General features: G+C 37.7%; 1 long non-coding RNA gene across 1 annotated transcript in view; it reads left to right on the forward strand.

Annotated features, from left to right (window-relative positions):
* LOC146396454 (uncharacterized) overlaps window positions 1-25,433 on the forward strand; it is a 330,069-nt gene that overhangs the window by 221,290 nt on the left and 83,346 nt on the right. The window contains exon 2 of the long non-coding RNA XR_014828382.1: window positions 17,447-17,532. This is a non-coding gene — a long non-coding RNA (uncharacterized LOC146396454). The remainder of the gene's footprint in view (window positions 1-17,446; window positions 17,533-25,433) is intronic.

A 25,433-nucleotide genomic window follows, 5' to 3' on the forward strand; every position in this document is an offset into this window, starting at 1 on the left:
AAAAGGAAAAAAGAAAAGAAAATATGATGACATAAATAGTCCCATTCACAATAGTAATGAAATCATAAAGTATTTAATAGGAAATATATGATCTATATCAAGACAATAGGCAAACAACTGAAGGACAAAATAAAGACAGGAAGACATACCATGTTCTTGGATAGAATGACTCACTATTGTAAAGATGCCCATTACTGCAAAAAGATTTTTAAAATTCAATGGAACATTAAGTTTTAATGTTCCTAACAGAAGGTTTTATTCAGCTCAATAAGCAGTTCTTAGAGTTCTACAAAAGATAAAACGGACGAAAAAGGCAAGTGTGTTTGAAACCATCAACATCTAAATGAATATACCCTGTCATAGGTCAGCGTATTATAAAGCTGTAATAATGAAGGCAATGTGGAACTGTCACAGTGATAATCAACAGAACTGACAGCATCAAAAACAAGAGTCGTGTTTATGATCCAAGTGTGTGCGTATGTGTTCATATATACGTAGGCTGGTCTCTTCTACATGACACACTTTGGAAAAGATTGTCTTTTTTTATTAAAGGGAACATCATTTAGACAGGCTACACTGGCTATGTAAATGTAAGCGACCCCTCGTCCTAGTGGAAAGTTATGCAAAGTTGCTGGTGAGAATATTGTTTAATTAACACATGGGAGGGAAAGTCAGACCTCTGACCCCTTCCTTTTTGCAGTTCATTGTTATACCTCATAACTTGAGATTGTCCCATTCAGATCTGCTGGAATCAAATGACATCAAGAACCTGAGAGGACTGGGAATTCCCACTGTGGCTCCGTGGGTTAAGAACCCGACATAGTGTCCATGAGGATAGGGGTTCAATCCTTGGCCTCGTTCAGTGGGTTAAGGACCCAGTGTAGGTTGCAGATGTGGCTCTGATCTGGTGTTGCCATGGCTGTGGTGAAGGCTGCAGCCACAGCTCCAATGCGACCCCTAACCTGGGAATTTCCTTGTGCCTCAGGTACAGACTTAAAGAGAAAAACAAATGAACAAACAAACAAACAACAACAACAAAAAGCTTAGAGGGTACTCAGTGGGAAGGAGGTGGCTTCTAGTGTTGAGAGGGGAGTCTTCTGGACTGGTGACCAGATCTCCACAGCAGATCATGGATTGCAAGAAAGGGTGGGGAGCTCTTTCTCACACCAGCTGCAGTGGGTCTTGAACCTCCTTCAAGCTCTACCACTTTGGCAAAGTGTTGTGATTTGGGGATGAGAAGAGCTGAGGGATGTGTGTGCGTGCTAACAGGTGGCTATTCTGGGGGTCAAGGCAACCTTGACTGCAGCCCTGGAGATGTCTGAACATCCGAATTTGTGCAAGGGCACAGATACAGCAGTGGAAAAGCGATCATCGGACTGTGGGGTGGGGTGGCGGGGGGTCAGTGTTTAAGAGCAAGGCGCTGTGGCAGGGACAAAAGTGATGGTACTTTCCAGTGCACTTGCTCTGCCTGGTATTTGAAGCAGGCTTGAGGAAAACGCCCATACCCCCAACCCTAGATTTTGTTACAGAATTTAAAGTTAGGAAGGTGAGAAGCCTTCCAGGAAACTACTGGATTTTCTACTGGTAGAACATTTGAGGTCTTATGATAGGAAAAAAAAAAATCAGATATGACTTTATGTGTTTTCATAATTGATGAAAATGTTCACAATGGTGCAATAGATGAAATCTATGTTTTCTCCTTAAAACTGCAGATTGAATTACCCTATAAATGTATTGTTGCAAATACACCATCCCTCTTATACATCTTAGACTTCATATATATGTTTGCTTCATTTTGTCCTAGACTTTTTCTGTATCAGTACACATAGCCAAAAATCCATTCTTTTAAAGTGTTTTCTAAGAGCTTATACTGTAGGGATGTCCAAAAATGTATCTATTTTGCCCCCTATTGATGAATATATAAACTCTTTCTAGGTTTTTGCTATTATAAAAATGCAACAGAGAATATCCTTGCAACCATATCTTTGCAACATTGTGTAATTCTATCCAGAAGATGAATTCCAAAAGTAATACTGCTGGATCAAAATGGAAATATAACAAATTTTGAAGCTACTGCAATTTGCAAATTTTTGTGTCAGTTTAGAGTCACCAAAACAATGTTTGCGTGGGCCTGTTTTCCTATTGGCAAACATTAAATATTCTCAAACACATCTTCACTAATCTGACATATGGAAAATTGCATCCCTTTATCACTTTCTTTTGAATTTCTTAAAACATGAGAGGCTTAGAATGTTTTCAAATTTGTTGGAATTTATATATGGGTGTGTAGTTCTTTATAGATGGATATTATATATAAAGAGAGGCAAGAGAGAGAAGAGAGGGGTGATGAATGAAATAGGTGAGGGAAATACAAGAATGAAATGTAAAGCATGGAGAATATAGTCAATAATAATATTATACCTTTGCATGATGACAAAGGCGGTCAAAAGGTATGAAAAACTTCTACTTATAGGATAAATAATTACTAGGGATGAAATTTGTTAAGAGAGTAAATCCTGAATTCTCAACACAGGGTCATTTTTTTTTTCTGATTCTTTTGTTTTGTGTCTATATGAGATAATAGATGTTCACTAGACTTATGCTGGTCATCATTTCATGATATGCTGTACACCTTAAACTTATACAGTACTATATGTAAATCATATCTCAATAAAAAAGAGAAGAAAAAAATCTCGGAAAATTAAAACATAATTGTATTATTAATAGTCTTCCTTTTTTGAAGAAGATAAGATCTCAGCCTGTTTTAACTTTCCTCCTTTGTTTTTTCCCAGTCTTTTCTGAAAAATAAACATTTTGCTAAAATGATCCAAAATTTTAGCTTCAGGTTGCTATTATTATTGTTAATTTTAAGAGTAACCATGTAAATATTTAAATTTTTTTCCTATAATAGAATTTCACAGACATCATTACAAATTGTTTAGATTTACTCTTAAGTTTCACCCATTTGTAGCTTATCACTATTTCTGCTCTAGCATGGCTTCTCCCTTCCTGAAGCATAACTCTGATTCAAGTTTTCTTATTTAGTACACTTCCACAAGGATTTCCTCCCAAAATGTATTGAGAGAGCATTTTTTAAATTTTTATATATTTTTAAAATCTCTATTTTTTCCCTCGTATGGAAAAAGAATCAAATATTCTTGTTTTATAGCTTTTAAAACCCTTGAACTGAGTCTTGAGGAAAGATATTGAATTCTAGTCCCAAAGTGAGTGGAGAGAGAAAGGGACATTACAGACAGAGGGAAAGGCATTTGGAGAGATTTTAGGGCACTCATTTTCATTACATTTATCTTTGGATGTAAAGAATGAAGAAAAGGGGTGTATTGAAAATAAGGATGTAGTTGAGGAAGAAAACAAACAGAATGGTTTGGGAAGCAGAAGAACAACCATAAATATAACACTTTGTGACATTATTTTCCAGTTGAGAGAACTGGTAGATGTGGTAAGATCATATAAGATCAAGTCAAAGTTATATAAATAAGAAGCCAAGTTCAAAGAGAAGCCTAAAAAGATGTTTAAGAGATTAAAAAGAGAGTGAGAAAGTTTCAGTCTTATAAAAACAGATGATAGACAGATAGATGGATAGATGATAGAATTCAATTTGGCTAGCAAGAATTAATTGGTGCCTCAAAGAAGACAGTGAACATGAAAACTATAGAATGTTTACTTGAGAAATTTGGTTTAAAGGAAAAGAGAGCTCTGATCAAGTAGTTGAAAATTAGCCTTCCTATAGAGATGGTGAAATGGCTGTGATGGTTGTGTTTTCCTCATTGCAGAGGAGTCTGGAAATACAAAGAGGTCTGATCTTGGACTCTGTTTTTCTAAACCCTCTCTTGACCTAACTTAAAATGTGACCTTGTTTTTTATTTATCTGATGATGTCTCAGGTCCCCCAGGAAGAAGTCTAATTTCTACTATTTGGGAAATATTCCTGAAGGGGGCACCAATTATGGTCACAGCATGGCCCTGACTACTGGCACAGGCCAAGCCTGCTCTGACAGGCCTCCTTTGCTCTGACTGCACGCACTTATTTCTAGAGTCAAATGCTTACTGAAAATGGAAGCCTCTTCTCAATAAATTTCCTATGACATTCTTCCAGTGACCTCGGTTTACCTCTAAGCGAGAAATGTTCAAGTAAGAATTCCACAGAGACTGGGTTTAACATAGCTCAGATTATCTGTCCTTGGTAGTGGAAAATATTTTCTCTCTATTTGGATGCTTGGCTTCAGCCCCATGGGCTTTCTCTTAGATGAAGCAAGGACATCAGGCTTAGTTACAGCAGGGGTCTCCCCAGCTGCTGGCTTAGCTTATCTAAAATTGCTCAGGGATGGAGTCAATGTCATTGAGTTGGTAAAAGCCAAGAGGTCCATCACTAACACTGTGAGTGTTCTATTTGGTTTTATGTATCAGGCATTACAGAACAATTAAGCTAGCTTAAGTCAATTTTTTTTTTTTTTGCTCCATTTACAAAGAAAAGCCAAGTAAAGAAAATGATTAGGTCTGAATCCTTTGAACAGGTATTCCAATTTTGACGTTTACTCCATGAGATAGAATTTGATGTAACCTCTTCATACGCCCCCCTCTTATTCTCTTGGCAAAAAAATAGCCTGTCACTGGCCAAACAGGGGGTTGATTTTGGAAACGTTTTCTCTTCTGTCCCAGGGTAACATTTCTCATTGGGTAATTATCCCTCCCATCTTCCCATTGCCACCCCCTTTTTAAAGCAGTATAAATGCAAATGGCTTGAGTGATTTACAGCTGCTTTCACTCATAAAGCTGGAGAAAATTGCTTTTATACCAAGCCGATTCTCGATTAGTGCTCTTAGGTATTTTCTGATTTTTCCATAAGCAAGGCTGTGCTGACCAGGGAGAGAAGGCGGGTATAATCCTTCATTAACTTGACAGCAGAAAAGCACTTGACAATGTCACAGCATCCCAACTCCAGGCAGTGTGTGAAAGGTGACCCTGTCTCTTTATAGGGGAACAGGGAATGAAAGAAGGTATCTTTTTCCCTGAATAAAAGCTGGAAAGAAATCAAACATTTATTATATACCTTTTACTCTATTGAGAATGGTTTTAAATGCTTTTGTCTGCCATTATTTCTTTGACACTCTACGAAGTAGATGACAGTTTTCCCAATTTTATAGAAGAAGAAACTGGGGCTTAGGAAGTTTAAGATACTTGCTAAGGCCATATGGCAACACTCTTTGGCCTATAGCAGCTGCCTAGTCCTGACAAATGCTGAACCTGGTCCTCTAACCCCTTGGCTCCCTTGGAGGAAGAAGTGATGGACTAATTCAGACCAGGTGATGATCATGTTCACTTGTTCCCAAAAAGATTCAGGAAAAGAATTTAAAAAAATCTCTTCTCCCCTTCCAAGGGCACACAATAAACATGCCTCTAGGTCAATGGACTTGAAACATTTCATAAAAACATATCTTATATTGCGACCCACACATGCACGCTGTTTTTCAGCATTGACTGTTTTGTTAGAAAAATGCTGGTTGGTACACGACTAAATGGATTTCATGATCACTTATATATAGTGACCCACCATCCCAAACCACAAAAATGAAGACAAAAAAAGTTCTATCCCTGACCTCACCCAATCTTCTAAGATATTTCTCCAACTTTCTCCCAACCTCCCGCTAACCCTCCTCATTTCAAGACCTGAATGCGAATCCATTTTTTCCTTCTGACTGTGGTGCTCCCTGAAGACCTTTGATGATCATGGGTAAATTTGTTGACGTTAAATCCTGGATGTTCCTACAAAAAGATTAAGATTTGGACTTGACCTCTCAGAGACAGAGATTAAATAAAAGGTAGGGACATTTTGTTTGCTTTAACTGTGAATTCCTCATGTCAGGGTCTTAAACTGCATAGCCTGCCCTGACCCTGTGCTTTAAGATGTCATGGAGTTTAAACTCGAAGATGGCTGATGAATGTTCTGTGTTGGTGGGAAGGCCAGAAAGTGGCACAGAGATTAGCAACTTGCATGGCCAGAGGGATGGCCTCTTGGAGCCATTTCTTTTTAGCCATTGGAATATCCAGAGCTCCTGGGTACCAACCTTAGATTCATCAGTTGTACCATGAGCCTTATTGGGAGTCAGAAGGCTTATGATGTCACCTCCTCTTCTTTAAAAAAAAAAAAAAAAAAAAAAAAAAAGATTTATCAATAGTCTTTGACACTGACCTTACCATTTTCTTTCTCTAGCTTGCAAATTTACATGTTAATAATTAAGTCTAAAGCTGAACTGCTAGGTAGAAATCATCCTGCATAAGTGTTAGTATAAGTATGTGGAATTCTTTGCTCAACTTGTGGCCCAGTCAAGTTTGAGAACGAACCAAAAGGGATTGAAAGGCTTGCTGTTGCTGGCGGCTCCAAGGTTTTCTGGGGCTACTGATTTATAGCATCTCTGTGGGAAGTCAGCAAACAGAAGCAGAAGTGTCATATGCCTCAGTGGTGAGGCATATCATCCAGCTCCAGTATGAATCCTTTTCACTTCTGCTCATGGAATCCCATGTATCTTGAGTCCAACAAATAAATACTTATTTTATATGAAAAACATGGGGAAAGGAGGACCCAGAAAAGCCTCCCAGAGCTATTGCTATCTTTCTGGCAACAAAGCTTTAGCAGAGCTTTCAAGCAAGTAACATTTATCTGCCTGCACATTTTCTAGGCTTTCAGAGAGCAGAATAGGATAAACCCCGATTGTCATTTGTCTTTCAAGACTGACACTATTGGAGGAGTGATTAAATGTTATCAACGCATCTGATCAGGGAGAATTTAGGGTAAATAATCCTGTGCTTTTAAGTGTAATGCAGACCCAAACTAAATGCCTAAGTATCTTTTGTTATTAATACAAATATGGCAGGTTATTTCAAAAGCTGTCCATTTTCTTGTTATGGAACCTTTCCTCCTAAAATGGGAAGTCATAATTTAGACCTGTAAATATCCCATTCTATTTTTACCTGGACCAGAGAAATATACCCAAGCTTGTATGTCTTCCTCATATTGGTTTCTTATACATCATCACTCTTAATTTCTTAAACAGCAAACTGCAAAAGACTGGCTAACTATTGCAATCTATTTGGCTTCATTGCCTTAGAAATAGATTCATGTCTACTGTAGGTAAAAACTCTTTTACAACTCATTTTTCTTTTTGACTGAAGAAAGATAAATAGGTTGGGAAAATGTAATGCCCTATGTAGAGGCCTTCTAGTTCAAGAATTTCTTGAACTTTCCTCAAAACGATCGAATGTGAGCCCCCATGCATAGGTGCCTTTGCTTTGTTTATTGATGGAGCTCAAGCATCTAGAACCGTGCTTAATACAATAGGTGCTCAAAATTCTTTGTTAAATCATTTGCTAAATTCTTGGGTCTTTAGAAGTCTAGTTTGATTTTTCTCAAGGGGCTGACAAAATGCAGTCTTGGATTTGCAGTTGAAATCAATCATACGATCGGTATTTATGGAGCAGCTCACACATGTGCTTTCCAAACCAATTTTGAAAAATGTTTGTTGCAAGAAAGGCATTGAGATTGCCCTCGGGGAAAATAGGGAATAGGAAAATGTTCACGTCTCTTAGATGCCTTCCTTCTGCTTCCTTACAGAATAAATGCCCTGTTGCTCATGACGTTGTCTCTGGCCCTCATCACCTTAGTTATCCCCGTCTAAGGAAGGTATGGCTTGATTATTTACATCATAGTTTGAAATGCCGTAAAAAAGACAATGAATGGGAATGTCCAACTAAGTAGTGTCTAAATAAGGATGTGTTCTTTTAGGGCAAGATTATTCAACTTTGGCACTATGGCATTTTGGGGCAGATGATTCCATTGTAGGGTCTATCCTGTGCATTGTAGGATGTTTAGCAGCATATCTGGCCTTTATCTACTAGATGCCAATAGCACTCCTATTCTTCCCGCTCCCTCTTAGCCTGTTGTGACAACTGAAAATGTCTCCAGACATTGCAAATATCTTCTGGGCAGTGGGAACAAAATACCCTGCGGGTTGAAGACCACAGCTTTAGAGAAATGTATGATTTCTCCAAGGACATTCCAGTTGAGTTTCTTGCTAGAGAAATTTCAAGAATCTGCAACTGGTATAATAGGGAGGCATTTGTTGGGAAGTCTTTTGAAATGCTTTTAAATTGACTTTTTTTTTTTTTTGGCTTTTTTTAAGGGCTGCACCTGCAGCATATGAAAGTTCCCTGGCTAGAGGTCGAATCCAAGCTGTAGCTGCCGGCCTACACCACAGCCATAGCAACTCAGGATCCCAGCCACATCTGCAACCTATACCACAGCTCAATGCAATGCTGGATCCTTAGCCCACTTAGCAAGGCCAGGGATCAAACCCTCATCTTCATGGATACTAGTGGGGCTCATTACCACTGAACCACTATGGGAACCTCCTAAGTTACATTATTTAATTTACCTTTTAGAATAGCTCTAGTTCAGACTTTTGTGACCTTGGACTTGGGTAGAGTTTGAATAAATCAAACATCTAAGGGTTATCTGAGAACTCTTTTAAGTTGTATATATGGAATTGGACCTTGCCCCATTTTTAGGATTGTTGGGACATATTTTTCTATACTTAATGGTAACATAATAGTGATGTTATGATTATGTCATTATATTGAGGAACTGGTTGTGTTATTATCATGATGATTATAATACTAATGCCAGTGAGTGCTTTCTAGGTGCAGGCGCTGTGGTAAATGCTTTATATAAAATAACTCAATCCATTCAGCAACCCTCTGTGATGGAATGAGGATAACAGCAGATAGAGGCAGTTATATGCAAATAGTCATCATCATTAATTCCTAATTTGGGGAAAGAAATCTTACAAATAGTCGATATGGGCAGAACACTCTGGGAAATAAAAGGAATTACATCACACACTAACTGTCTTTAGAGTTGTTCAACAGTTTATTGTGTCATTCACCCCTCTGCCTTGCAGCTATTTGTGTAAATGTCTGTCTCTCTCCACTAGACTCTCAAACCACTTGTGAGGGTCTGACTTACTGCCTCTGGTATCCCCAGTGCTCACCACATCACCAGTACTTCAGTGTGTATCAAATGTGTAGCAGAATGAGTAGACGAATGGAGGGGATGCTGTGTTAAAGATACCAAGGCAAGGGCAGCAAGTTCTGTGGGTTTACCATTTCCAAGATTATTTGGTTCAGACATCAAGACTCCAAAAAAAGTATTCTCTTCCATACCTCTTGTGGGAGTACAAAGTTCTTAAGGCTCATTTTATAGTGCTATCCCTATGGGTCAGAATGAAAGAGAAAGTGACATATCTGTGTCACCCATTATGTGTTCAGCACACTGTCAGATGTTATTTCGTTTTATCCTTGCATGGACCCAGCTGGGTGGCCATTGTTTCCATCAGCTTGAAGATTAAAGTTTCAAGAAGCTGTTAAATGTATTTTGTATCCTACCCATCAGTATCTTTACAGGACATTTCACTAGTACTGAATTCTTGGTCCAAATTGCACTTTGATCTGACCTTCATATTCCCCCCAGAAAACTCTACCATGCAAAATGACTATGCATTCCAGTGTAAGGACTGGATTTTATTACTGCCTTTCCTTTAACTTACTGTGGGCTTCTGATATTTTTCTCATCCTTAAAAAACATGAACATTGCTCATTTCTGCCATCACACTGTGCAGTGAGTACTTTGAAATCCTTTAATGAAAGACTCTGCATAAGCAACAAATATGGAATTCCAGTGGCAGTAAACAATAGGAATAAAGTAACTTGGGGCTAAAGTGTCAAGTTTAATCCCTTGAATTCTTTTATCTCCAAGCAGAGCCCGGGTGGATACATCTTTCCCCAAACTTCCGGAGAAACACACACTAAAGAGTAAGGAATTCTGTTTAGGTCTTCTAAAGATAAAGAGTTAAGTAAATTGTACCAGGACTTCAGCCTATGGCTCCAAGGAGTCTAGGTACATCAAACCAGATGTGCGGATCACTGAGCCATGCCCTCTAGCTGTCCCAGGAAAATATCTTTTAGACTAAGAATGAACAGCTTACTTGTCATCGTTGAGCCGCATGTAGCTTCCAGCGAAGTGAAGGCTGGTACAACTTTTAATTTGTTTTGCTATTGTTAAACTTTGTTCATTCTTGTGGTCTACTTCATTTGTGTGTGAGAAGGAAAGGCTTTTTAAAAAACCCACGTATTTGCACTCTCTTTCTTTTGGTATTTTCTTGGGGACAGTCTTAATTGAGGAAAATTGGGGATTTGCCCATTGGCCATTAAAATCATGGAGACTCTTGTCTTGTTTTCCAGTAGGAGGATAAGGCCCAGCAATCGTTTTCTTCTGAAAAGTGTCAATATGCAGAAATTTCTGGCCCCAGCTTATAGGTGTTATCTTCAATTCCATAAAGAAATATTACTTTGATCCTTTAATGTTCCAGAACACCTCTACCTTCTGCTCTTACATCTTTTATGCTGATTGAGACTTTACTAGTGTAAAGATGGAACAGCTGGAGCACAGCATTAATAAAAAGCAGGAAAAACATCTGGATTCACTTATCTTTTGGACATCTGCCTCTTCCCTTGCGTTTAATCCAGCATGCACGAGTTCTGGGTACCAGGTTAGGGAATAGAATGTCCTAGGACATTGGTGTCTTAGATATTTTCCTTCTTCATGATATCAGAAAAGATGAAATCATTTGAAAAGCATTTTTTTCCCTCTTTCAACTAGTAACTGTGCAACAGAAATTGGGTTAAGCTCCAAAGCGTACTTTGGTAAAGCTGATGCCTAACAAAATAAATGGGGTAGGTAGCATTCCCCCCACCCCTCTTTGATGGCAGTTTTGACAATGGAAACATTTTTACCTTCAAAATATGCACCATTGCGTAAAAGGCTTTTTATCTTGGGACCAAAATAAATGCTTTTGTGGTTATAAATACACTACAAGAAACCTCAAGAAAACCTGGAGCAAATTAGTCAATTGATGTCAAAATGACAGAGGCTGGTGTATTTGCCTTCTTACTGTCACAGACTGTCTGTTACAACCCTCTGAGTTTTTTCCTAATAGCTTCCCTTCGCTTAATTTACCATAGTCAGTGTATTTTTATTTTGGATGTTAGATATTGTTTACTTTCATCCTTTGGCAGACTAGCTAGTTACTTGGACAGAGACTTTTTTCCCACCAAAATGATGTAAAGGGAGGAAGTATACCATTTCATTTTAAATCCTGGTATTCTCAGAAAGTGAAACAACTTAAATAATAGGGACTTAAAAGAAGCCAAAACCTCTGCTCCCAAAATCTGTGTTTTGCAACCTCTTGAATCATTTAATATTCCTTGTCTGATACCAGTTCATGAAAGGCACACTCGTGCTTGGATTCAAGATCCAGGAAACCACCTTCCATTTCGAAACTGGGTGCCATCGAAATACTTTCCTCTTGCTTACTCATCTGAAATTAAAGCTTTGGAAGTTGCTGATGGCCTGACAGTGCCCATGTGGGGCAATTAATAACTGAAGGCAAATATCTCCACGGAATGCTTTCTCAAAACAACTTGACTGAAGCCAAACTTTTTGAGAGACAGCATGGGTCCTATGCCTCATGAGTTCACCATCACATTTTCCTGGTCTTTTGCCTTCTCACATGTCTCACTCTGTCTCCCACTGGTTTTATATTCTTTACTCAGACCATACAGAAATGTGCTGGCTTCCAGTCAGCCTTATGATTTGGAAATGGTACAAACACCAGAAGCCTTAAAAGCAATCAATTATGGTCAATGTTAAAATTCAATAAAATGAACACGGAAATTTAATGAACACATTTTACTGCTGAAACTTGACTTCCCAACTTCCTTCCTTTACCTCTTCTCTCCCTCTTGAAGCATTTATTGGTTTCACATTTTACTTGGGGGGGGAGGGGAAGTTATGGATGTCACAGAATCTGTGATGTACCATTATTTTAGTATGGTATCCACAGAGAAAGAATGAAGTATGCTTGGTTGAGGTGTATGATTTTTTTCATCTTATTTTTATTGGCAGTGAGATTCATTAGGGCATTAGCACCAAGCTTACCCCTTAGATTTCTTGATTAGTACTAATAAAATCTTTATTAAAATTCTACTAAAGTATTATGGTATGTAAAGCACAGAGAACAAAGCAATTTTATGACTCATCGCTGCTATATGACCTCACAGTCACACTTCACCATGATCTGGTGGGGATAAAAGTTGAATTAGGCATGATAGCCCAATTCTTCTTGCCTTTATTCACTCATTCAAGACCTATTTAGTGAAAAGAGAGCTCTATGTGGCAGTATCTTAAAGCAAATTATCGGGTGCAGAAGAGTCATGTAGAAACTGTCAAGTCTTTTAAATTAGACCCATGGGATATCCAAAAATGCAGACAAAGAAAATTTCAAGAAAATAATATAAGATTCAAAACCATTTCTTATTGAATCCTTGGGAGCTATAAAAAATGAATTTAACCAAATAGGAAATATAAAAAAAAAATTCCAGGATTCTTGGCATATAATGAAATTACATCATTGATCAAAAGTAATTAAGATTACAGTTATAGGTCTGATGATCCACTGAAAGGCATGAAGTTTGAAAAGACTTAATCTGAATATGAGGAAGGTTTAGAAACAAGCTTTTGGAAGTGGAGAAACAATAGTTACGCTTATGTGTATGAGTGAATGTTTGTTATTGCTGGTTTCGAATACATATCTATACCTAATATAGTTTTTTTTTCTATCTGAAAATCTTGTTATTTAAATTGATGGTATGGTCAAAACATTACAAAAATCATCTAAACTCTGGGGATATAATAGTGACAAAATTTCTTGTTCTCATGGAGTTAATATTCTTATCAGAGAAGATAAGGAAAAATTTTGCCTTCACTGAGTCTATTTTATGGGCTTAGTGACAAAAATATACAGAAATAAAATTATTTCATTTGATAACACATGCTGTAGAATGAATGAACTAGGCTGTCAAGGAAGTTCTTTTTTCTCCTTGAACCTTGGTCTTCTCATCTGTAAAAATGAGGATTGACTTACCTGTTGTTTAAGCTCACCTCTGGCTTCTACATTCTAAGATTTATTGAATATGTATATTATTGAACCATACAAATATTTAAAAAGATGTGTAAAATCAAAGCTCAGGGTTTTTGAGCATGAGCCATCTGTCTCCTTGCTTGGCCTTGTGATAAACCTTCCTCTGCTCAAAAAAAAAAAAAAAGTATAAAATCATCATTTATTACATTTAGTGTAGTCAAAGAGGCAGTTTCTAATATTTACCCGCCAAAAAAAATTTTTTTGGGTAAATATCAAGGATCACAAGTGCCAGATCAGAGCACTTCTTTTTCAACCAGAATCTGAATTATTAATGTTATGAATTCTCACAACTAATATTTACTTAAGCATTTAAACTTAGCTTATATGTCTTATTTTCTATTTACTTATTTTCTCTATTTTTATTACTTTTTTATTGTAGTTAAAAACACATAACATATAATCTGCTCTCTCAAAATGTTCTTATGAATATACTGCAGGCAGCGCTGTTAGCCATATGCACATTGTTGTACAGCAGATCTCTGAAACCTTTTCATCTTGGGAGATAGAAGCTCTGTAGAGTCATTGCGCAGTACCATTCCCCCCTAGCCTTCGCCCCTGGCAACCACCATTCTATGTTCTCCTTCCATGAGTTTGGCTGCTTTAGTTACTTACAAGTTCCATACAAGTGGAATCATGGGATATTTGTCCTTCTGTGACTGGTTCATTTCACTTATTATCATGTCCCCAAGGCTCATGCATGTTTGCAGCTTAGGAAAAGGTTTCCTTCTTTTTTAGGGCTGATTAATACACCAGCCGTGTATATACCTCATTTTCTTTCCTCATTCATTTATCAAGATTGTTTCTACCTTTTGGTGATAGTGAACAATGAACATAAAAGTATGAATACCTCTTCAAGATCCTATGTTTAATACTTTTGGATGAATCCCCAGAAGTGGGGTCACTGGATTATATGGTAGTTGTATTTTTAATGATTTTAGAAAACGCCATGGTGTTTTTCATGGTAGCTGCACCATTTGACATCCCCACCAAAGGAGTTCTAATTTCTCCACATTTTCCTCAGTACCTGTTATTTTCTTTTATTCTCTTTCTTTCACTCCCTCCTTCCTTCCTTCCCTCTCTTCCTTCCTTCCTTCTTTTTTTTCCCCTTTCTTTCTCTAGACATCTTAATAAGTATGAGGTGATATCTCACTGTGGTTTCAACTTGCATTTCCTTGATAATTAGAGATGTTGAATATCTTTTCTATATACCTGTTGGTCATTTGTATGTCTTCCTTGGAGGAATGTCTATACAGATCCTTTGCAGATTTTTAAAATAAGTTTATTATTATTTTTGCTATTGAATTGGATGAATTTCTTATATTTTTTGGTTATGAACCCCTAATCAGATATATGGTTTGCAAATATTTTCTTTCACTCTGTAAGTTGCCTTTTCATTCTATTGATGGTTTCCTTTGCTGCGTAGTAGCTTTTTAGTTTGATATAGTCCCTCTTATGTATTTCTGCTTTTGTTGTCTGTGTTCTGTGTTTTGGGGGTCATATCCAAGAACTCTTTGCCAAGACCAATGTTATAAAAATTTCCCCTGTGTTTTCCTATTGGAGTTTTATGGTTTTAGTTCTTGTTTTTTAAGTCTGTAACTCATTTTGAGTTGGTTTTTTCTGTATGGTGTAAATTAAGGGTCTAATTTCATTCTTTTGGATGTGGAGGACAATATTAAGTCTTCCAACCCATGAACATGTTGTCTTTCCATTTTTTGGTATCTTTAATCCTTTTCATCATTGCTTTCTGTTTTCAGTATATAAATCTATCACCTCCTTGGTTGAGTTTTATCCTAAATGTTCTATTTTTTGAGGCTATTGTAAATTTGTTTTATCTTTGATTGTCTTTTCAGTTAGTGTGTAGAAATGCCACTGATTTTAGCATGCTGATATTTTATCCTGAAACTTTATAGAATTTGTTTATTCTAACAGTTCTTTTTGGAGTCTAGGATTTTCTGCATAATAAGATCATACAATCTGCAAACAGAGATAATTTTGCTTTTCTCTTTCTTATTTAGATGTTCTTTTTCTTGCCTAATTGCTCTGGCTAGGACTTCCAGTACTATGTTGAATAGAAGTGGTGAGGGTGTGCATTCTTGCCTTATTCTTTTTTCTTTTTTTTTGTCTTTTTGCCATTTCTTGGGCCACTTCTGCGGCATATGGAGGTTCCTGGGCTAGGGGTCTAATTGGAGCTGTAGCTGCCGGCCTACGCCAGAGCCACAGCAATGTGGGATCTGAGCCGTATCTGCAACCTACACCACAGCTCATGGCAACGCCAGATCCTTAACCCACTGAGCAAGGCCAGGGATCCAACCTGCAATGTCATGGTTCCTAGTCAGATTCGTTAACCACTGAGCCACAACGGGAACTCCTCTTGCCTTATTCTTGATCTTAAAGAAAAAGCTTTCAGTTTTTCCCAATTGAATATGTTAGCTGTGGGCTTTTCAGATATGATGCTTATCAAAGTAATTTCCTTCTATTCCTAGTTAGTTGGAATTTTTATCATGAAAATGCTTTAAATTTTGTCAAGTAGTTTTTCTGTATCTGTTGAGATGATCATGTGATTTTAATCCTTTGACATGTCAGTGTTTTTCGTATTAAATAACCCTTGAGTCCTAAAAATATACTCCACTTGGTCACAGTGTATGGTCATTTTAATGTGCTATTGAGTTCTTTTTATGAGTATTTTTTTTTTTGAGACGTTTTTTCATCTCTACTCCCTAGGGATATTGGGCTGTAGTTTTCTTTTTTTGCAGTGTTTTTGTCGGGCTATGGTATCAAGGTAATGCTGGCCTTAAAAAATGAGTTAAGGAGTATTCCCTTCTCTTTAAATTTTTGGATAAGTTTGAGAAGAGTTGGTACTAATTTTTATTAAATGTTTAGTGGAATTCTCCAGTGAAGCCGTCTGGTCCTGAACTTTTCTTTGTTGGAAGGTTTTTGCATCCTGACTCAATACACTTACTAGTTTTAAGTCTGTTCAGATATTCTACTTCTTCATGACTCCTTCTTGGTGGGTTAAGCGTTTCTAGGAATTTATCCATTTCTTCTATATTGTCCAATTTGCAACATGTAACTGTTAATATAATTGCCATTTTGTTAATTTTTCTATATCTGTTTTGTATCTTTTTACCCCTTGTTTCCTCTCTTATTGTCTTCTTTGTGTTTTGTTGATTTTTATGTGATTTTTAAAAAATATCTTCCCTTTGGAGTTCCCGTCATGGCTTAGTGGTTGAAGAATCCAACTAGGAACCATGAGGTTGTGGGTTTGATCCCTGGCCTAAAAAAATACGTTCCCTTTTTCTTTTTGTATCTCCTATGGGGATTTTCTTTGTGGTTAGTATTGTACTTACATGAACATGTCAGTTTTAATAGTTTATCTTCATCTGATAATAGCTTCAATTACATACAAAAACTTCTATTTTACTTCTTCCCTCTCTCACCACACTTTTTATTATTGATGTAATAATTTATACCTTTTATATTGTGTATCTATTAACATATTTTTATTATTATAGTTATTTTTTATACTTTTTTCCTTTTAATTTCTACACCAAAATTAAAAGTCATTTATCCACCACTATTGCTGTAATACTGTATCATGTATTTGTTTATATATTTACATTTTACCAGCAAGCTTAATACTTCCATACACTATTGTTGCTATCAAATATACTTTCATTTCAGCATTTCACCTGGGAGGACTCAATTTAGCATTTCTTTTAAGGTAGGTTAGAGGTGAGATACTTTCTTAGCTTTTGTTTATCTGTAGAAGTCTATTTCTCCTTCATTTTAGAGGAGAGTTTTGCCAGAATTTGTATTTTTATTTTTTTTTTATTTTCCCACTGTACAGCAAGGGGGTCAGGTTATCCTTACATGTATACATTAGAATTTGTATTTTTAGATGGGAGATTCTTTCTTTCTTTCAGTACTTTGAATAGATCATCCTATTCCCTTTTGGCCTACAAGGTTTCTGTTGATAAATCTGCTAATAATCTTATTGCGACTCCACTGTATGTGATAAATTGTTTTTCTCTTGCTGCTTTTAAAATTCTCTTTTTGTCTTTGACTTTTTACAATTTGATTATAATGTGTCTGGATATTCACTCTTGGTTAATTCTTATTGGAATCCATTGGGATTCTTGAAACTAAATGTACTTTTCCTTCCTCAGCTTTGAGACATTTTTGGCCACTATATCTTTAAATAAGTTTTCTGCTTTTTTTCCTCTCTTCTTCTCCTGGGGCTCCCATAATGCATGAATTACTCTTTTTGATGGTATCCTATAAGTCCCTTAGGCTTTTGTTATCCCTTTTCATTCTTTTTTTCTTTTTGCCTCTCAGATTGGATAATTTCCAATGATCTGGCTTCAAGTCCACTGATTCTTTCTTCTGCTTGATCAAGTCTAATGTTGAACACCCCAATCCTAGTAAGTTTTTCAATTCAGTTATTATATTCTTCATCTCCAAATTTCTGTTTGTTTCTTTTTAATATTTTTAAAATCTCTTAGTTTATATTCTCATGTTGTTCATGCATTGTTTTCCTGAGCTTGTTGAGCATCTTTGTGCAGTTATTTTGAATTATTTGTCAGATAATTCATATACATCCGTTTGTTTAGTTAGGCTTGGGACATTAATTTTTTCTCTTATGAATGGGCCAATGTTCTCCTATTTATTCATGTGTCTTATAACTTTATGTTAGGATTTAAATATTTGAAAAAATTGCCACCCTTCACAATCTGTAAGGACTGACCTCATATAGGAAAAGAACTTTCATCAATCAACTTGCCTAGGAATTATGGGGCCTCTTGATGTATCTTCTCTGGATTTGTGTGTAACGTCCCAACTTGTGGAAGTTGCTGGTTTCTTCTTTGAGGAATCTATAATCTCTTGACCCTCTCATATCTATCTATGGTACTACTCTGGAGCTGCTACAAGCCTCCCGGCTCTATTTTTCCCTCTGCAAGCCCTCAGGCTACTAGAGTAGGCCTGGTATCATCAGAGATCCAAATTGTGAAGCAGAAACTGGTCCCCTGAAAATCTAGAGTGTTGTACACATGTTCCAACTCTTTCTTACCTCCAGGAGAGGCTGGTGGTTAGGGATTTTCTCCTGCTAATTCCAAGTTCAGCCAGAAGGTGGGATTAAGGTCAGTAAAAGCATAATGGCTCAGAGTGTCAGCTTTGTCCTCAGTGGCTCCCAGCCTGGAGTCCTTTCCTTCCTGCCCTGAGAATCAAGCAAGACAGAAGCCAGTCCCTCAGGCAGCCCCTCAAAATATCTAGACATTAGATATACAGTCCTATGTTCTTTTTCCTTCTTTAGGAAGTAACTTAGAGCTGACAGTCTTCTTTTTGCTTTTTAATTTTTATTACTCAAAAGAATTTATCACATATGTAGTTGTATAATGATCATAACAATCTGATTTCACAGGATTTCCATCCCACATCCCAGGCACATCCCCCCCACCCCACAAACAGTCTCCTCTGGAGACCATAAGTTCTTCAATGTCTGTGAGTCAGCATCTGTTCTGCAAAGAAGTTCAGTCTGTCCTTTTTTCAGATTCCACATGTCAGTGAAAGCATTGGATGTTGGTGTTTCATTGTATGGCTGATTTCATTTAGCATGATAGTTTCTAGGTCCATCCATGTTGCAGAAAAATGCTGCTATTTCATTCTTTTAATGGCTGAGTAATATTCCATTGTGTATATGTACCATGTCTTCTTTATCCACTCCTCTGTCGATGGACATTTAGGTTGTTTCCAATCTTGGCTATTATAAATAGTGCTGCAGTGAAATTCAGAGTACATGTTTCTTTGCAAGTCATGGTTTTCTCTGGGTAGATGCCCAGGAGTGGGATTGCTGGATCAAATGGTAGTTCTATGTTTAGTTTTATGAGGAATCTCCATACTGCTTTCCACAGTGGTGGCACAAATTTACAATCCCACCAACAGTGTACTGATGTTTCTTTTTCTCCACACCCTCTCCAGCACTTATTGTTTGTAGACTTTTGGATAATGGCCATTCTGGCTGGTGTAAGGTGGTACCTCAGAGTGGTTTTGATTTGCATCTCTCTAATAATGAGTGATGTTGAACATCTTCTCATGTGTTTCATGGCCCTCTGTATGTCTTCTTTGGAGAACTGTCTGTTTAGATCTTCTGCCCATTTTTTTGATAGGCTTGTTTGTTTTTTGGTATGGGGCTGCAGAAGGTGTTTATAAATTTTGGACATTAATCCCTTGTCAGTCGATTCACTTGCAAAGACTTTCTCCCATTCTGTGAGTTGTCTTTTTGTGCTTTTTGGGGTTTCCTTTGATGTGCAGAAACTTTTAAGTTTAATTAGGTCCCATTTGTTTATTTTTTTTTTTACTGTCATTGCTCTAGGAGGTGGATCTGAGAAGATGTTGCTGTCGTTTATGTCAGAAAGTGTTTGGCCTATGTTTTCCTCTAGGAGTTTGATAGTGTCTGGTCTTATATCTAGGTCTTTCATCCATTTTGGGTTTATTTTTGCGTATGGTGTTAGGGAGTGTTCTAATTTCATTCTTTTCCATATGGCTGTCCAGTTTTCCCAGCACCACTTATTGAACAAGCTGTCCTTTCTCCATTGTATATTCTTGCCTCCTTTGTCATAGATGAGTTGGCTGTAGGTGCATGGGTTTAATTCTGGGCTTTCTATCCTATGCCACTGATCTATATGTCTGTCTTTGTTCCAGTACCATGTGGTTTTGATGACTGTTGTTTGTAGTATAGTCTGAATTCAGGGAGCTTGATTCTTCCAGCTCCATTTTTCTTTTTCAGGATATCTTTGGCTATCCTGGGTCTTCTGTGCTTCCGAACAAACCTTAAAATATTTTGTTCAAGTTCTGTGAAAAATGCCCTTGGTAATTTGATAGGGATTGCATTGAATCTGTAGATTTCCTTGGGTAGTATAGTCATTTTGATAATATTAACTCTTCCAATCCATGAGCATGGTATGTCTTCCCATCTATTTGTGTCATCTTTGATTTCTTTCATCAGCGGCTTGTAGCCCCTTTCAGAGTACAGGTCTTTTGTCTCTTTAGGGAGGTTTACTCCTAGGTATTTTATTCTTTTGGATGTGGTGATAAACGGGATTGCTTCCCTAATTTCATTTTCTGCTTTCTCATTGTTAGTATATAGAAATGCCGTTGATTTCTGTGTACTCATTTTGTATCCTGTGACTTTGCCAAATTCGTGGATGAGCTGTAACAGTTTTCTGGTAGAGTCTTTAGGATTCTCTAGGTATAGTATCATGTCATCTGCAAATAGGGATAGTTTTACTTCTTCCTTTCCAATTTGGATTCCTTTTATCTCTTTTACTTCTATTACTGCTGTGGCTAGGACTTCCAGAACTATGTTGAAGAGTAGTGGCGAGAGTGGACATCCTTGTCTTGTTCCTAATCTCAGCGGGAATTCTCTCAGCTTTTCACCATTGAGAATGAAGTGTGCTGTGGGTTTGTCATACATGGCCTCTATGATGTAGAGGTAGGTTCCCTCTATGCCCACTTTCTGAAGGGTTTTTATCAGAACTGGGTGTTGGATTTTGTCAAAGGCTTTTTCTGCATCTGTTGAGAGGATCATATGGTTTTTATTCTTCAGTTTGTTAATGTGGTGTATCACACTGATGGATTTGCGGATATTGAAGAACTCTTGCATCCCTGGGCTAAATCCCCCTTGATCATGATGTACAATCCTTTTAATGTATTGTTGGATGTGGTTTGTGAGTATTTTGCTGAGGATTTTTGCATTGATGCAGTGAAATTGGCCTGTAGTTTTCTTTTTTTGTGGTATCTTTGTCTGGTTTTGGTATGAGGGTGATGGTGGCCTCATAGAATGAGTTTGGGAGTGTCCCTTCCTCTGTGATCTTTTGGAATAGTTTCAGAAGGAGAGGTGTTAGCTCTTCTCTAAAAGTTTGATAGCATTCGCCTGTGAAGCCATCTGATCCTGGACTTTTGTTTGTTGGAAGTGTTTTAATCACAGTTTCAATTTCTGTTCTTATGATTGGTCCATTCATCCTTTCTATTTCATCTTGGTTTAGTCTTGGAAGATGGTACTTTCCTACGAATTTGTCCATTTCTTCTAGGTTTTCCATTTTATTGGTGTATAGTTGTATATAGCAGTCTCTTATGATCCTTTGCATTTCTGTGATGTCCGTTATTACTTCTCCTTTTTCATTTCTAATTTTATTGACTTGAGTCTTCTCTCTTTTTTTCTTGATAAGTCTGGCTAAGGGTATATTAATCTTGTTGATCTTTTCAAAGAAACAGCTTTTCGCTTCATTGATCTTTTCTATGGTTTTCTTCCTTTCTATTTCATTGATTTCTGCTCTGATCTTTATGATTTCTTTCCTTCTGCTAACTTTAGGTCTTCTCTGTTCTTCTCTCGAGCTGCTTTAGATGTAAAGTTAATTTGTTTATTTGAGTTTGTTCTTGTTTCCTGAGGTTGGGTTTGTATAGCTATAAACTTTCCTCTTGGATTGGCTTTTGTTGCATCCCATAGGTTTTGGAGTGTCATATCTTTGTTGTCACTTGTGTCTGGGTATTTTTTTTTTCCAAGGGCTGCTCCCGAGGCATATAGAAGTTCCCAGGCTAGGGATCTATCTGGAGTTGTAGCCGCTGGCCTACATCACAGCCACACCAGATCTAGCTGCTTCTGTGACTTTCACCACAGCTCACAGCAACGCAGGATCCTTAACCCACTGAGCAAGGCCAGGGACCGAACCCGCAACCTTATGGTTCCTAGTTGGATTCGTCAACCACTGAGCCACGACGGGAACTATGCTTCTAGGTATTTTTGAATTTCCTCTTTGATTTCCTCAGTGATCCATTGGTTGTTTAGTCGCATGTTGTTGAGTCTCCACGTGTTTGTGTTTTTTGCAGTTTTTTTCCTTGTTGTTGATTTCCAGTCATATAGCATTGTGGTCGGAAAAGATGCTTGATATGATTTCAATTTTCTTAAAGTTACCGAGGTTGGATTTGTAGCCCAGAATGTGATCTATCTTAGAGAATGTTCCATGTGCATTTCAGAAGAATGTGTATTCTGTTGCTTTTGGTTGGAATGTCCTATAAATATCTATTAAGTCCATCTGGTTTAATGCTTCGTTCAGGGCGTGTGTTTCCTTATTGATTTTCTATCGGGATGATCTGTCCATTGCTGTAAGTGGGGTGTTAAAGTACCCCACTGTGATTGTGTTAGTGTCAATTTCTCCTTTTAAGGTTGTTATTAGTTGCCTTCTATATGGTGGTGAACCTGGTTGGGTGCATAGATATTTAAAATTGTTATATCATCTTCTTGGATTGATTCTTTGATCATTATGTAGTCACCTTCCTTGTCCCTTAAGATATTCTTCATTTTAAAGTCTATTTTGTCTGTTATGAGTATTGCTACTCCAGCTTTCTTTTGATTCCTGTTTGCATGGAATATTTTCTTCCATCCTCTGACTTTCAATTTGTATGTGTCCCTAGAAGTGGAGTGGGTCTCTTGAAGACAGCATATATATGGATCTTGTTTTTGTATCCCTTCAGCCAGTCTGTGTCTTTTGGTTGGGGCATGTAGTCCATTAACATTTAAGGTAATTATTGATAGGTATGTTGTTATTGCCATTTTACTAATTGCTTTAGATTTGTTTTTGCTGCTCTTTTTTTTTTCCCTTCTTTCCTTGTTCTTTTCTGCCTAGAGAAGTTCCTTTAGTATTTGTTGTAAAGGTGGTTTAGTGTTGCTGAATTCTCTCAGCTTTTGCTTATCTGTGAACGTTTTGATTTCTCCTTCAGATCTGAAGGAGAGCCTTGCTGGGTAGAGTCATCTTGGTTGGAAGTTTTTTCCTTTCATCACATTAACTATATCATGCCACTCCCTTCTGGCCTCCAATGTTTCTGCTGAAAAATCTGCCAATAACCTTATCGGGGCTCCCTTGTATGTTATTTGTTTCTTTTCCCTGGCTGCTTTCAATATTTTCTCTTTGTCTTTAATTTTGGTCAGTTTGTTTAATGTGTCTTGGGGTGTTCCTCCTTGGGTTTATTTTATATGGTACTCGTTGCACTTCCTGGATTGAGTGAGTGGTTCCTTTCCCATGTTAGGGAAGTTTTTGGGTATTATCTCTTGGAATATGTTTTCTGTCCCCTTCTCTCTCTCTTCTCCTTCTGGCACCCCTATAATACGGATGTTGGTGTGTTTAAGATTGTCACAGACTTCTTTGAGACTCTCTTCATTTGTTTTCCATCTTTTTTCTCTCTTCTGTTCTGCATCTGTAATTTCCACTAATCTGTTCTCCCCCTGGCTTATTTGTTCTTCTGCCTCCTGTATTCTGCTGTTGGCTGCTTCTAATGAATTTTTTTTATTGCAGTGATTGTATTTTGCATCTCTTCTTGTTTAAGTTTGATATCTTGTATCTCTTTGGTCAGTGTTTCCAGTAAGTTATCCATCTTTGCCTCCAGTTTATTTCCAATGTCTTGCATCATCTTCAGCATCAACAGTCTAAAGGCTTTTTCCTGGATGCTGAGAATTTCCTCCTCACTTACCTGATTTTCTGGGGTTTTTCCTTTGTCTCTCATCTGAGTTATAGTTCTCTGTTTTTTCATCTTTATAGGTTTTTGGTGTGGTGACCTTTTTATAGATAATAGAGTTGTAGTCTCTCTTACTTCTGGTGTCTGTCCCCCTTGTGGCTGAAATTGGTACAGGGGCTTGCTGTAGGCTTCCTGATGGGAGGGACTGATGATTGCCCACTGGTTGGTGGAGCTGATTCTAATCCCTGTGGTGGGTGTGGCTTAGTCTCTGGCTGGGATTAGAGGCAGCTCTGTGCCTGGGTGGTCTTTAGGCAGCCTGTTTACTGAGGGGTGGGGCTGTGATCCCACCTGGATTTTTGTTTGCTCTGGGGCTTCTCAGGGCTGGCTGACGGGTGGGGCCAGATTTTCCTTAAATGGCCACCTCCAGAGAAAGGCACACTGCTGAATATTCCCAAGAACTTTGCTTTCAATGACCTTCCCTCACAGCAAGCCTCGTTCACCCCTGTTTTCCCAGGATGTCCTCCAAGAACTGTGGTCAGGTTTGACCCAGATTCCCTTGGAGACTTTGCTTTGCCCTGGGACCCACTGCATGTAAAAATCTGTGCGCACCTTTTAAGAATGGGGTCTCTGTTTCCCCCAGTCCCGTGGAGGTCTTGCACACAAGCTCCACTGGCCTTCAATGCCAGATGCTCCAAGACTCTTTCTCCCCATGCCAGATCCCCACACGTGAGAGTTTGATGTATGGCTGAGAACTCTCACTCCTATAGGTGAGTCTCTATGAACCAGTTAGTTTCCGGTCTGTGGAGCCTCCCACCCAGGAGGTATGGGGTTGTTTATATCACGAAATTGCCCCTCCTACCTCTTGATGTAGCTGCCTCTTTTTCTTCTGGAGTAGGGTATCTTTTTTAAGGTTTCCAGTCCATTTGGGTAAAGAGTGCTCAATCTTTAGTTGTGAGTTTTGTTGTTTTTAGGAGAGAAGTTGAACTCCAGTTCTTCTATTCCACCATCTTAATCCCATCCTGAGAGTCTTCTTCTAACCCCACTGCACTATGCTGGTGGGAGGGACTGTGGTGAGTGAATCCCCTGAATCTTCCTACCAGCTTAGATGCAACTGGCTTTATTCACACTTGAGATCCAAGTGCCCCTTAATTTTTTCTTTTGAAAATTCTCACAAAGGGAGTTGTTCCATATATAGTTGTTCAGTTGGTCTCTCCATGGGGAAAGGAGGATCTGGGGTCCTATTCCACTAGTTAGATGATATCAGCCCTTAATTTTGCTATTTATAAGTTTAGCAATCATTTAAAAGAAGTATTTGATTAGTATTTCATAACCCATATAAACGTATTAAAGTTTTAAAAATAATTCAAAATGCGTTTATCGTTTTAATATAGTTTAAATACTTTAATTTCCTGACAAACCTTCCCAAATTCTGAAGTGGATTTTATAATCTAATAAATTACTCTCTAAAGAGCTCTTAATTTGTAATTGTATATTAACTTCATATAATTTTGAAACTTAAAATATCAACTACTCAATTCTGCATTGTAAATTTGAAATCTTAAGGCTGATAATTCAAATTATTTTTATATTGCACCTAAATGTCAAATGCCTATCTTTTAGAATAATAACTCCATAATTTTACTGACAGTTAAGAACTGGAAACTGATTATATACAATTCTTTCAAGCAGTCATTACCGGAAACTTTCTCAGGTAGCTTTCCCTCCCTCCACCCATAGTGGAACCTGTTGCTTTATGAAATTGAGCATAACCTAACATGACTTGGCCGTAGGGGAAATTTTGTTCTTATATCGGCAG

The sequence above is a fragment of the Sus scrofa genome, chromosome 14 (assembly GCF_054392235.1).
Source record: "Sus scrofa isolate SSC_HxYL_T2T_F1_AM1 chromosome 14, Sscrofa_HxYL_maternal_Yorkshire_Landrace_v2.0, whole genome shotgun sequence".
Lineage (NCBI taxonomy): Eukaryota > Metazoa > Chordata > Mammalia > Artiodactyla > Suidae > Sus > Sus scrofa.